Below are 12,798 nucleotides of genomic sequence, written 5' to 3' on the forward strand. Positions count from 1 at the left end.
TTTAAAGTATGCTTGTCCTCAGATCTTGGGGATTTCTCAAGGTCATTTTGAAAAGACTACACACGGTGAGCTCTTAGTTTCATCCAAATGAAAAAAGGCAACACTTTTACCAGTCTATTTCCTCAGAGCCTTCCTGCTAAGCAAAGCCCCCATGTGTGCTGGCAATTGAAGATTGGGCTGTCTGCATGGGGAAATGCACAAGCGCGGTCTCATTACCAAACCAAATTGAGTTCTGATGTAGAGCCTGTGTATTTCTGAGGAGTAAAAAGCGAGGCATTTCTTCTCTTTGTAATTGGAGGTTGGAAAGAAGGGTGGGAGCGCGGAGAGTAGGGGATTATGGAAAGATGAGTTTGTCCTGAACATTTTCTTCCCTCATATCTCACTTTGCTATTTTTTTTCTACCATATTACACAATTTTCTTCAAGCATGTTTCCGGAATGCAGCACGACCTCTTTATACAAAGGTCCAGGTTTGTTTGCTTTTTCAATCACTGAGCATACAAGATGCTGCACCGCTTGTTGTTGTTCCGCTACGAGAATCCTGCACTGTACAATCTGCTGAAACACAATAATAGATCAGCAGCAATAGATGAGTCTTTGATGCTACATCCTGTGTTTGTCTTTGGGAGAAACTGTACTGTAGTGTGTATGGGTATCGTGTAGATTTCTCCAGAGACGGTTGATTGATGGACTCTTGTCAAACTGTCAGTCTGTCTCATAAAAGAGATACAGTGAGAATGTCCATAATTGTTATCTAATCGAAGACGGTATTGATTTTAAACTTCAACGGAAAGCACAAGGAAGTTGGTAGTTATCATGTATCGTTTTTGCTTTATAATTAATGAGCGTAACGTTTTATCTTTATCTTTCTCCCACAAATCTCACCTTGCTTTATCCTTTATCCTTTACATCAGCACTCTTCGTTCTCTTTGTTCCTCCCGGAGTGACTCAAGTTAGATTTTGTCATTCAGGTGTACAAAATGCTGCAATACGTCACTTGTCCAACACTCGCTGAAACCACACAAAGCAGCCCTGCCGAAAGCAAAAACAGATTTGTGCCTCCTCAGTGTTTCTTTGACATTATACCGTGAAAGAATTCAAGGCCAAATTGACTGAGATCTCCCTTTTTATTAAGGATGTTAAAGGGTAAGGATGTCAATAGTTTTATATTTGTGTGGTCAACAATTTTCATTGAAAAAAATAAACCGACAGTTAATTAATAATACCAAACAAGTATCCTCTGTGTAGCCAAAGCCTGATATATTGTATTCCTCTGTGCCATAAAGTTCCAAACAATTTTAAAAACACATGAATGAGCCACACTGTTGCACTCAAGGACCTTTTCCTTCGTCACAATAAACGTGGGCACTGTAGTCTATTTTGAGTCAAATCCACTGCTTCCGTAAAAACTCACTAGACACCAAATGTGTTTTAATCCACAGCTGAAAATAGTCCCCATGAAAAACATAATTTACTCCTGTTTGAGTAACGATTGCTAAAAACTAGTGTCCTGCTGTTATAGTAAATTATTTAGCCTTTTTTTAGGGCTGTCAATCTTATTTATCTTTATCTGTTCAAAATGTACCTTAAAGGGAGATTGGTCAAGTATTTAATACTCTTATCCACATGGGAGTGGGCAAATATGCTTGCTTTATGCATATATACAGTATATATTATTGGAAATCAATTAACAACACAAAACAATGACAAATATTGTCCAGAAACCCTCACAGGTACTGCATTTAGCATAACAAATATGCTCAAATCATAACATGGCAAACTGCAGCCCAACAGGCAACAACAGCTGTCAGTGTGTCAGTGTGCTGACTTGACTATGACTTGCCCCAAACTGCATGTGATTATCATAAAGTGGGCATGTCTGTAAAGGGGAGACTCGTGGGTACCCATAGAACACATTTTCATTCACATATCTTGAGGTCAGAGGTCAAGGGACCCCTTTGAAAGGTTTTTCCGCGCCAAAATTTAGCGTAAGTTTGGAGCGTTATTTAGCCACCTTTGCGACAAGCTAGTATGACGTGGTTGGTACCAATGGATTCCTTAGGTTTGCTAGTTTCATATGATACCAGTATCTTCACTCTAGCTTTAAAATTGCTACAACCTAAAAATCACAAGTTGCCTTAATGCGTTAAAGAATTAGTGGCGTTAAAACAAATTTGCAAATTTGTGTTAACTTTGACAGCCCTAGCCTAAAATTTTAAAGATTTACATCTTCAGTAAAATCGAATGGACTTGGGGTTACAGGAGGACCACAGGCAAAGTACGGATGTCGCAAAGTATTGCGAAACATACTAGTGAATTGTCGGTTTTGGTCTTTCTTTTGGATTTCTTGAAAATAGGAAAAATAATTGAATAATGCTAGCTATATCCGTTAAATACGACAAACCAGCATCTGCTTGATGTGACATAATCACAAGCAAGCCTGGCATTTAATTAGATTTATTGGGTGGTAAAAATCTGGTAAATTGGGATTTATCAAAATTATGTTACAGCACACTGATTGATAGTAATTAACAGTGAACACTTTATGGCATTAACATAAAAAATGAGTCCATAATAAATAATAAATGCTCTGCTTTAAAGCAAATCATTTTTATTCCACTTTTACTGGTAATGTTATGTTTTATATGTCTTAGGAAACACATTTTCTCTTCCTTTTTTTAAAACGGTTAATTGGTATTTTACTATGATGTTTTATCAGTATTCTGTACATGGATTAATTTCATCAAATAAAATAATGAAAGAAACATCAGACAGTGTGACAGATCTATGAATCACATGACTAAATCCTTGATGCAGCCATCGTTTTGATTCCTACATCACGGCACAGTTGCATTGTCCCTCATCCTTTTGTCAACACAACAAGTCATTAACATCTCTACACAATCTTCTGCCAAACACTGATTTGCATAGGATTGCTTATCTATAACCAGAACATATGCATAACATAGTTATGCATGCATCCTGCAGTTTGCAGTTATTGTGTATAGTGAATGAATGACAGGCTATTTATACAGTTGTGGTGACGTTCCCATAAACAGCTCCCGTGTTTCTGCTGTTGAGCAGGTCATCATGTAACAGGGATTTCTCTGGAGACGGTAGTGATTAATGGACTCTGTCACGCTGTCAGTGTTGTAAAACTAATACAGTGACAGTGACCATTAATGTAGCAATGGGTAGGTATCACCTCTATGCAATGAGCTACACATATTTTTACAAGTCGAAGTCAGCAGTATTGTGTTTCATTGTTCGGGGCTGATTTTGTAACAGATTCTTTACACGTTGTCATATGAAATCCTCCTAATCCAGACTGATCTTTGTCAGGCTTTCCATTTTGAGGTTAACATATTGCAGCAGCAGCACCACCAAATCATCTGCTGTGTGTCTGGTAGATATCTGAAGAGCCATTGGGCTTTTAGCATCATGTCTGATAAATTGATAAGCCCTTTAGTGATTCAGTAATCCATAAAATGATCCATTGATTATAGGCCAATTTAAAATCTCAGTCTGGCCCTTTAAGCTGAAGTGTTCCTCACTTATTTATCAAGATCATTTAATCATAAAAAAAATAAAAATTCAAAGCACATCATATATTCGCAAATACATGGTGGTCCACCTATGAGCACAAGGCTGTTTCTTGCTTTGCTGTGTGAAAGAGCTTAAAATGCAGATCTGTCATACAGTGAAAAGAGGTCTGTTCTCCAGTAATAAGTTATCTACTAGTTCAGCAATCAGCCAATGTCTTCTGTGGAAAAATGTATTGGTATTTGTAGGGCTGTCAATCGATCGCGAATTAATCGCAAAATGTACCCCCTAGGGAGATTTGTCAAGTATTTAATACTCTTATCAACATGGGAGTGGGTAAATATGCTTGCTTTATGCAAAGATATGTCTATATTTATTACTGTAAATCATTTAACAACACAAACAATGACAAATATTGTCCAGAAACCCTCACAGGTACTGCATTTAGCATAAAAAATATGCTCAAATCATAACATGGCAAACTGCAGCCCAACAGGCAACAACAGCTGTCAGTGTGTCAGTGTGCTGACTTGACTATGACTTGCCCCAAACTGCATGTGATAATCATAAAGTGGGCATGTCTGTAAAGGGGAGACTCGTGGGTACCCATAGAACACAGCGTTATTTAGCTTATTTCTTGACAAGCTAGTATGACATGGGTACGTATGGGTTCCTTAGGTTTTGTAGTTTCATATGATGCCAGTATCTTCACTCTGGCTTTAAAACTGAGCCCGTTACAACCTAAAAAATTCAAGTTATGTTAATGCGTTAAAAGAATTAGTGGCGTTAAAACGATTTTGCGTTAACGCGTTATTATCGCGTTAACTCTGACACCCCTAATTAATTGTTTTGAACAAGTACCAAAGATATTGTCTTTCTTTTTCTTTCTCCCCACGATTGAGCTTATAGAACAGTATTAATGTGATCTGACGTGGCAATTTCAGACTAAGTAGTTTTGATGTACCTTTTACGGTTTCCACATAAAGCGCAGTTGGAATATAGCACTTAAAGTTGTTGCAGGTCTTCAGCTGTGAACAGACATTCAGAGTTGCAGCTGAAGTGTTAAAATGACCACTTATAATCATCATTTTATGACTTTTAAACAAGCATTAATGAATGAATGTTACTAATTCTCTAGAAAAGAGGAGCAGTGAGACATTTCACTGTAATCATTATAAGTTCCTCCGTGAGAAAAGTGCAAAGGGAGAGCAGAGGGAAGATTAAAGATGTGATTGATGGCATTTTGTATAGACTGGGACCATAGCCTCAGTTTAATGTTAAAGATCAAGTCCCATCTGGATCAAATCTTATCTTTTAATGTCAGGGCTGATGATAGAAGAGAGGAATCTGGAGAGTGATGCTGGATTCGGTCGCTGACAGCAGACCATGAATTGTACAAATTGCTGGTAAAAAATTGAAACGCATAGCTTGGTTTTTAAACCTGAGCCCTGCAACCATGCCGAGGCAGTGCGGGAAATGCCATAATGTGATTAAACACAGAGCTTTGGGAGGCTTTGAAGAAAAAAAATCTAATCTATCTACTGTGGGAAAAAAAAAGCAAAAGGACACCCGTTTGAAATGGGGGGAAAATTCTCCTCATATCATCTATTTCATGAACATAAAAGATGCGCGAGATTCTGTATATTTCTTGAAAGGGAGCGGTTTCTCAGGCCACCTCACATCTGCTGTAATTGCTTTATAACAATGGGTTCAGATACACTGCTGAGTTCACATTTGTTAGATTAATTATGGAAATGTTCCATGCAGAACGCTTCTGTTTATTAAAACAGATGTATGACACACACACTACCACTCGATTATCTAATAGAAGAAAAACTCAGGTAGAATGCATAATGGCCTCGGTTGTATCATCAGGGACTGAAGCCTGGTGTGAGGGAAGAAGCAGACAGATGCCGTCACATTTAATGCTCAACTCTACAAGCACACAAGTACTACAGCAACATCTGAAGACGGAGAAATACCAGTCTGTTTATTTTGTTCTTGAGCCTCTGTTCAGCCAATATGAAATATTGTTGAATGTCACTGTTCAGGCTCAATCTCAATTATTTCACGTGGAAAAATGTGCCCTTTTCCTCAAATGTGACCATGACACCAAAGTAAACTTGAGCTTTAAGCGTGTAACCGACAACAAAAGGTGCACGCTGATTGAATTTGCACAGGTAAGCAGTAGAGAGCAGCATCTATTCACTGAGACAAAAGGCTGCAAATCTCATTTTCCCTCCCCATTCTTCTGTGTGGAGAGGCATTCACAGGCGGCTCCCTATGAAGATCAGTCACTGTCAGGGGACATACAGGTTGTCAATTGATAATGAAGCACAGTGCTAAGGGCCTTTAGGTTCCCGCTGTCCTAATTACACTGAGCGAGGACTCTCCACCCTTGTGTTAACATTTGATTTATTTCCTTTGCCTTGTTAAAAAGGACCGGTGTTAATTGTTTTTACAGATGAGAGTCAAACTCGAGGAATCAGGCCTCATTAATTAGAGGCCGGACTATTTACACATAGCAACTTGTCGTATCTGAATGCAGCCTGTGTTGTTGTGGGTCAAACTAATACTGAGGTCAGCGAAGAGATAAGTCCAAGTGATGAATGTTTTGTTATGTTTTCTTTGAGCTGCTGCTGAATTAAAGGCTTCATTACACATTACATGTGTTGCTTTGCTTCTCCCTAACAATGCTTATTTGTATTGTCGATGTTAGACAAACTAATAGTCATAGCTTGTATTTCAAAATGTCTTTTTTATAAAATATGTAAAGTCCTCAAAGTCCTCAAAGTCCTCCTATTAGCTTTTTCCAGAGATTTCAACCACATCGTCTTCCTCAGCGGATAGATGCTTGGTTGTCATGGAGATAGCTCGGTTGTCATCGCACATTTCTAAACATATGCCTTTACAGTTAAGCTTTGTCCGAAATCGCATACTATGCAGTACATACCCAATAGGTGTACTATCGTTCAACATACTTTTGTGTGAATAAAGTAGTGTGTATGTTTCGGACACACTGAGCTGTAATTTACGTAGTCAATTCCTGAGAGCCTCCTTGCTGGTTTGAGACGCGTAACCATGGTAACCCGTGCCAACCTTATGTGATGAAAACAACGGTTTGTGCAAATCAAATCGGAATTAATTTAAAACATATATTACACCTAGCAAAGTGAAATCTAATATTTACACTTACATTTTATGCCGCCGTAGTGTCCAGCATTTGCATACTGTAATATTTCACCCTAAGTAGCATGCAATTCACGTAGCCTACAATTGGTTTCATACCTACTAAAATACCTCTCATACTGTTTTAGCGTACTAAATACCATGCTAGTATGGAATTTCAGACATAACCTTAATCTGAAATATAATTAAAAAATTTAAAAAATGGATGCAAAACAGTAGGGCTGCACGGTGGTGCAGTGGTTAGCACTGGCGCCTCACAGCTAGAGGGTTGCAGGTTCGAATCCGGCTTGGGACCCTTCTGTGTGGAGTTTGCATGTTCTCCCCGTGTTAGCGTGGGTTTTCTCCGGGTACTCCGGTTTCCTCCCACAGTCCAAAGACATGCAGGTTAGGTTAATTGTTGACTCTAAATTGCCCGTAGGTGTGAATGTGAGCGTGAATGGTTGTCTGTCTCTATGTGTCAGCCCTGCGATGGACTGGCGACCTGTCCAGGGTGTACCCTGCCTTCGCCCAATGTCGGCTGGGATCGGCTCCAGCCCCCCCGCGACCCCTAACGGGATAAGCGGTTGCAGATGGATGGATGGATGCAAAACAGTGCTGCATCGAAAGTGCTTATGCTCAATCATGCACCATTTATTAGCACTATGCTAAAAACAAAACGGCGCTGCAGATAAATAAAAGCAGTTAGCCGGTATAAATTGTTTAGCCGGACATACTAACACTTGCAGCTTGTGTTAGAGCAGATAAACACACAATTTAAATCATTCCCTACATTTCTGTTCTTGTGTTTTTGGTTTTGAAAAGACTATCTTTTGATGTAGGCTACAAAGTATTGCTCCGTCTACAGCTCCATGTAGACCCTTTACTTACATCACAATTATTTATATTGCCAAAAGTTCAGTCTCACAGCTTTTACAGTATGACCCAGAGCTTCTTTAGGGGTAACTATGCTGTTAGAAACTTTATTTTAAAAAGCAGAGTAGATATTTTCTATAGATGGAAGAGCACAAAACGGGCAGCTGCTTAGAAAGTGTAAACAGCAGCATGACAGTGAGATAACTGTATCAATACCTTCCTCATGTTGAGCTGAGCACAAACACATCTTTCCAGTAAACAAACAGTATGCTGGGACATGATGTGTTCAAATTCAGCATCATTTATGTAGTTATTTTTTATATCTAAATTACTAAGAACATTTTTATATGTCTAAATGCAGCACAACTATTATTACAGTTCATTGGTAACTTTTAATAAATAGACTGTAAAGAACTCAAATGACTTCTCATTCCTGTAATTCTTTACCATGACTGACGGTTTATTTTTATAATACATATGACTGAAATTAATCCACCGATCGCTTTACATTCACGGTCCAGTGAGGAGCGATTTGTCATATGGGATTGCTAACAAAAGCGTCAATTACTGCGATACGCAGGTCTCTGACTCGGCCTTTGTGGGGAAAGACTCATGCAAGAAAGGGAGAAGTATTGGATCCCCTGAACAACTTAATCCCTGACATAATCCCTAACTTTAATTTAGTCAAATTCATGTTCACACAAATAAAGCCACACAGGAGCCGGAGCCGTTTGAATCAGCATTACCCGACAGGAGAGGGAGAGTGTGCACAAGTGCCTTGAATGTAATTTCTTTTGTGTTGCTGCACTTGATGTCCTTCACACTGATGTGTCTGCTTTGGTGTCACAAAGCATTACCAAAAAGCAGCCACACCTAGCGCAAGACGATATTATTCTATTGTTACAGGCAGGCAGGAATAATGCGCTGTTGAGCCCACGTCTGGCATAAACCAGTTTCATCATTGAAGCTTTCAACACATTTTCATTCTGCTGATTTAAAGTGTATTCGATCTCTAAAAAGGAACTGAACACTTGTATGCATCACGGGCGGAGCTGATCTGAAATAGCAAGCTTGGAAAAGGATTAGAAGAGATTAGATTATGATGAAAAAGAAACATAAGCACTTTAAACTCTACTAAGTATCTTTCAATGAGCAAGATCCAACAATTACAAGAGCAGACAATAGCCAAGTTTACTGTTCTGCACACACTTTGGCCGCACTCCAGTTAAGGTGTTATGCAGGTTAAGCTGTTTACGCGCACCTTTGGTCCGCTGAGATCGATTATTCCCGCCGTGATGAATAAACCATTTAACTGAATATTATATGGAGTACTTTCTTCAGACAGATCGGTACACATAAGGACGTAGGTTTGGTTTCAGAACCGAATGAATGAGTTGTTTGCTGTTTCCTGCATTTATATACATTTATATCAATGCAGCAAAGAAAAAGATATGATGAAATTGGTTATTGTGCTTTCCATGATAATGGTAGCTGTAGGACAATTAGATAAATATTAGAAATGTTACGTAAATTGCTGCTTTATTACTGAACTAATAACAATTTCTAGTTTCTAGTTCGATAAAGACCTGTGGCCTGTTTCACAAAACCAAGATAACGGATTAAGCCAAGGTTTTCCAGTTATCCTGGCTCAGTTTAGCCTTGACTCGGTTTCACGAAAGCAGTGGCACATAGGTTACCATGGAGATGTATTCTGTGCAGGCAGGCTTGATTTATCCTGGTGCCTTATCTGTTCAGTCAGTAATCACTCCGATCAGAAAACAATGTGTTTTTTACAGTTAGTCCATGATCTCATGCATGTATTTTGCCTTATTTTTATCAGGCTAATAAAAATAAGTACTTAACTGAATACATACCACCATTCAGTTAAGTTATTTTAACATTGTGATCATCATTCATTTTTATTTTTATAATCATTCATGTGATAGTCATGAGTACGGTTATATTGTGTTTATGAATGCTGCTGTTCATATTGTTGTTAGAGGTTTGATGAATATATTATTGATTATAAATGGCTGATAAAGTTCACTGGACCAGTAACTATATAGTGTATATTCATGAAACAACAGGGAGACGACACCACAATGCTTTTTGACCTTTTATTTTTCTTGCATCACTGGTCTGCTGGGGGAGAAAGGAATAACAATGATTAATACATTGTGTCACTGTGTATACTTACAGTGTGCATTGAAAATCTTATTATACTTCTCTGTCTAATACCCTCAGTTTGTATTGTTAAGTGTGTGCTGTACAGACATCTGACAGTTTGTGAATTGTGTAAAACACATATCAGTTCTTAACTCTGCATGGTGTGGATGTCCTACATATAACCCTCACTACGATGTCAGGCTGCTTTCAGGCTGTACAGTATCTGGGTCCTGTTAAAAATTATGTTTTCCATGAGCACCTTATCCATTATGGACTAAATAAGTATTTCCACTAGACTGACATGAAGGCTACACCCAGCCTTCTTTCTTTCTTTCTTTCTTTCTTTCTTTTTTTCTTTCTTTCTTTCTTTCTTTCTTTCTTTCTTTCTTTCTTTCTATATAAATAATGGTCGTAATAGTGCACACCATGCACAATTCCTGCTGCGCTAATTAATGTGTTTTAAAGAATTGACAAACTGTCAGATGCCTGTAGGCCGACAGCCCACACTTAAAAAAGCAAATATAGTTTGCAGAAGTGCAAATATCAATGAAAAAAGTGATTTATTTAAAAAGAGTTGACGTTTAAAACAACAACAAAAAACTGCAGGACTTGGACCGAGATATGGAGATAAAAAGAAAGATATTTAGGAAATTAGAAAGAGAAGTAAGTGATCATTCAGGTGCACACTGTAAGCATGTATGTAACATAATGTGTTAATCATTGTTATATATGGTATACTCGTATTATATCATTGTGGATTAGTGGTTGCAATTAATCTTCATAGTAAATTTCCTAAATATTATATTTACTTCCACCGCTCACTTTAAAGGCGAAGTGACAGTAACTCCTTCAATGGTTTAATTATGACAGTTTCAGTGAACAACAGTGGTGAGTTAATGTAACGTTATAAGCTATTTTTCGGCTACTTATGCGTTGAGTCGGTCCGCTATTGTCTGTCACATTTTTTTTTTTTGCTGTTTTATTATAGCAGCCGACGGCCGTGTCTCCTTTTCACATATTATGTGCTTTACTTCCTCGTAATCTTCCATTCAAAGCTGTTTCTCACTGGGTTTAGTTATTAATAGTTATTGATGAATAATTTACCATTTTTATACTACAAGGGGAATTTGTCCTTTTGTGCCTTATCAATTGTTGAATATTTTTAGGAGAGTACCAACTATAAAAAAAAAAAAAATAGGAATCAATTATTTTTTTTAGTTCCCAAAAACTCCAGCCAGGGCATAGCGTCCAAAAGCGCTCATTTCTGCTCATAAAACTTAATTGCTGTGCACACAGTCATAACTGAAAGCAACTCTGATGAGCATATCAACTCCTCTCCTCTCTGATCAGGGTTTTGGCAGCTGGACAGTCAAAGGATATTGGTCTGTTTAGAGAGATTTTAGGAGGAAATCAACTGAAACTGTAAAAGTGACATGGACCAAAATAGGATTTTGAAATGTGACGGGGACATGATGTCCCTATTCCAACCCTGTCTCCCACAAAATGATGTTCCCATACAACTAAACTGCATCCTCAATTACATTTAGAGGGAAACGTATTTTTCTCCCGGATTACGGTCGCAGTTTTAAACATGTTGTTAACACACTGTGAATTGAAACAAAACAAAACAAAAACGCAACAACACTACTTCGTTAGGTAACAGGTAACTACTGGGTTAGGTTTTATTTTTAAAAAATGACTGAAACATTGAAACAAAACAAAAAAACACAACAAAATTACTTAGTTAGGTTTAGGCAACAAAACTACCTGGTTAGGTTTAGTAGAATAACATCATGGTCTGGCTTAAAATGACTACATTTCACACGGGACACGAACAACGGTCTCCTGGGGGAAAGTCCAGTGTTTGTTTGACCCATCTATCTCCACTCCCATCCACCCGTACTGTACTCTCTCGCTCTACTCGTTACTATACAGCCTGATATCACGCCAAAGCGTGTAATAGACCCGCATGTCCACCAGAGGATAGCTTGTCAGTGTCACGTTTTGCCTAGCAGAGAAGTTAATATTAAACGCCTGTATTAGCGTGCAGTACCAGCAGGGGGCAACAAAGCCACTGACTTAGGATCAGGCAAGAAAACCACCTAGTTACGATAAGGGAAAACGTCATGGTTGGGCTTAAAATAAGTACGTAAAACACGTATGGAAACGACGGAAACAAATGTCATTAATGATACTTACAAAACAAAACACCGGTCTCGAACAGCGGCCTCCCGGTTGAAAGGCCTGTGTTTGCTGGACCCATCCACCTCCACACCCACCAACCATAAGTGGTCCTTCTAACCTTTTATACTACATCACTAGCTCGGAGCTTTGTACGGAGTATAGAAAAGACGTGACACCCGTCACTTCAGAACACTGCACCTTCATGCAGGCGTGTAATATTCACGTCTCGGCGAGGCAAAACGTGACACTTTCTGGTGGACAGGCGGGTCTATTACACGCCTTGCCGTGAGACTGGGCTGTATTATACCACATCATTTTCAATAACATAATTCCACATAACTTTCATTAACGGTTGCTCAATATACTTCGTCACCTGCTCTGCGTGTCACTCGTTGTACTACTTTCGGTCCCTTTGACAAGAAAAAAAAAAATACATGTTGACAGCTTATTGTCATTACATAATTACATTGCATTGCAATACTGATACTGTCAGTTTCCTCATCAAACACAACAGAATGGGGTCTTTCCTCTGTGTTGGGAGAGAACAACAGTGCTGAGGAAATATACAAACAAGAGTAATATACTGTATAATACTGAATCACAGCTGCACAGAATGGGGTCTTTTATTTAGTTTTATGTTGTTACCAATACGTACAGGAGGCAATGTTGGAGGAGAGACATTCTGCAAAGCATTTATACAACTGTACATAAATTTAGGAAGTCTTTTCTGTTTGTTGCATGCTGTTAAGCCATTTTTATTGTTATTGAACATGCTGGCTTTTTGCGCTTGTTTCTCGAGTAGCTACTTATCAATAGCTGAGATCCATATTGCAGTTTAAGATTCAGAAGGTGTCTATTAAGCTCC

The 12,798-nt window shown here is 38.5% G+C and overlaps 1 protein-coding gene across 3 annotated transcripts in view; it reads left to right on the top strand.

Moving 5' to 3' along the window:
- Nucleotides 1-12,798, top strand: part of khdrbs2 (KH domain containing, RNA binding, signal transduction associated 2) — an 86,794-nt gene that overhangs the window by 56,902 nt on the left and 17,094 nt on the right. The gene's annotated exons all lie outside the window — the stretch shown is intronic.

Source organism: Sebastes fasciatus, chromosome 9, assembly GCF_043250625.1.
Source record: "Sebastes fasciatus isolate fSebFas1 chromosome 9, fSebFas1.pri, whole genome shotgun sequence".
NCBI classification, from domain to species: Eukaryota; Metazoa; Chordata; class Actinopteri; order Perciformes; family Sebastidae; genus Sebastes; species Sebastes fasciatus.